We start from the raw sequence: 2,478 nt of genomic DNA on the forward strand, positions 1-2,478 counted from the left end.
GGCCATGAATCTCTTCTTATAGATAGAGCATGTGAAGACCTTCAGTTGGTTAAATGAGTTTATCAAGTTATTAAAGAGAATGTAGTCGTTCAGACTGTCTGTGATTAACATTGTTAATCAGTTTCCATATGTTTCTAAAGCTCAAGGAACACTTCCATATACTTACAAATTACAAGTGAAGGATGCCACTACACCTGTCATACATGCTCCTCGGTGTGTTCCTGTCCCTCTGCGACAGCCCTTGAAGCAACAATTGGATCTATTGACTTAATTAGGAGCCATTTAAAGGATGGAACAACCAACTGATTTGGTAAACTCCATCGCGTTTGTGAAAAAACCCAATGGTGAATTAAGAGTGTGTCTAGATCTTAAAGATCTTAATGATAACATCAAACGAGAACACAGATACTCACACATGAAGAGATTCTTAGTGAGATGTCAGGTGTCTGATTTTTTACTAGATTGGTTGCATCCCAGGGTTTCTGGTGAATCCGATTGAATTCTGAGAGTAGTAAATATTGCACATTTTATACTCCTTTCAGTAGATATTGTTTTCTTCATCTTCCATTTGGGATTAAGTCAGCCCCCGAGATTTTTCATCGTGCAATGGAAACACTTATTGAAGGACCTGAAGGTGTTTGTGTAATATATATTGATGATCTTGTGGTGTGGGGGTCCTCTCTTAAACAGCATGATCAGCGACTATTAAAACTGATGGAAAGGATTCAAGCACATGATTTAAAGTTGAACGAGAAAAAGTGTCTGTTTGGAGAAACAGAGATAACCTTCTTGGGTAACAAGCTGTTTGCAAAAGGTGTGGAACCAGATCCAGTGGAAATGCCTCGACCTAACGACAAGAAGGGAGTTTTACGTGCCCTGTTATAAAATGACAGAGTTTGTGTGGGCTTTCATACATGATCAAGAAGAACGGAAGAGGTTTAAAGATATTCTGACTGCTGAACCTGTTTATGATCAGAGATCTCAGAAACTGATACCTCTTTCTGAACAAGACGTGGTTAGAGTTGAGGAGCCAACAGGATGGAAAAAGAAAAATTTTAGAGTTGTTTTAGAAGAAGTAAATCCAAGGTCATATCTTATTCAAACAGAGGATGGGCAAGTGCTAAGGAGAAATCAGAGGAGTTTGCTGAAGTCTGCAGAAATTTGTAAGTCAAATATAGAACTGTCTCCTTTGGATGTGCTAACTTCTCGTGAAGTTGAGAAATCTTCTTCAGAAATGCCTCCTGTGTCTCTTCCTGTTGCTGAGTCTGCTGAGGTTCAGCTCTCTGAACAGTCCCCTGAACTGGTTTCATCTGTCATTCCAATTTTACGAAGATCTAATCGTGTAAGCAAACGATTTAAATCAGATTTAAGGGAAATTACTTGTGGTGTTCCACAAGGTTCGGTATTAGGCCCGATATTGTTTGTATTGTATATAAATGATATTTGTAAAGTGTCTAATGTATTAAATATGGTTTTGTTTGCTGATGATACAAATGTATATTGCTCATGGCAAAATTTGGAACAGCTTCTGAATACAGTGGAAATCGAATTGATGAGTTTAAAAAAATTGTTTGATGACAATAGACTTTCATTGAATTTTTGAAGTTTATAATATTTAGTCATCGACGATGTAACAAGAACTAATGCTAAAAATAGGTGTATATCTGTCAAAGGGAATAATTGTGATAAGGAATTAAAATGATGCAATTCACTTTGCAAACTTAAGAAAATGTATAAAAATATTGTGTTAATTAATTATTTGACTCATTAAATAATAAAGTAATAGTTGGAATGTGTATTTCTGTAATTATGTATGTTTGTAATTAAGTATGTATATTTTTGGAATTGTATTATGTAACTTTTGTTAATCTTGCATTATCGAATTTAGTGATAAGGTGACGTACTTTGGTTAAATAGGTACAAAGGGTAGGCTTAATTAGCAAGGCTTCTGCCTACACCATTTTTGGAAATTGTTTATTTATTTATTTTTGTTTTTTTGAGAAGAGTTGTCTGTAAGGACAGAAATAAACATAATTGAATTTAATTGAAAACCACCTGTCAGACTGGACTTGGAATAACAAAATTAAAGACAAAAGATTTGGTATTGAAAAATGAATGTGTTGTAAATGGTAGAATGGAGCAATTGATTGTTTCAGTGTTGGACTAGTGTCTAGTGTGAACTGTTTAGTAGCTAATGTTGTTATTTATTCAAAGAAAAGGGATGTAATGAGTGTGGTAATTTGTATATGATTGATGTCCCACGTGGAATAAAGATGCCAGCACCAGTAGTACCTTAATATTTTCCGCTTGGATGTCGGTCAGTATATCGACACCGAGGACCGAGATAAAGCTGTGAAGAGATGAGAGGGAGAGACGTGTGTGTGTGTGTGTGTGTGTGAGCGTCATTTGTTCCTCACACTTGTGCATTGCTGCCCTCTTTTGTTGAGTGAAGCGCAGCTGGTCTGGATTTGCTCATTT

This window comes from Carassius gibelio, chromosome B5 (genome assembly GCF_023724105.1).
Source record: "Carassius gibelio isolate Cgi1373 ecotype wild population from Czech Republic chromosome B5, carGib1.2-hapl.c, whole genome shotgun sequence".
Taxonomy (NCBI): domain Eukaryota; kingdom Metazoa; phylum Chordata; class Actinopteri; order Cypriniformes; family Cyprinidae; genus Carassius; species Carassius gibelio.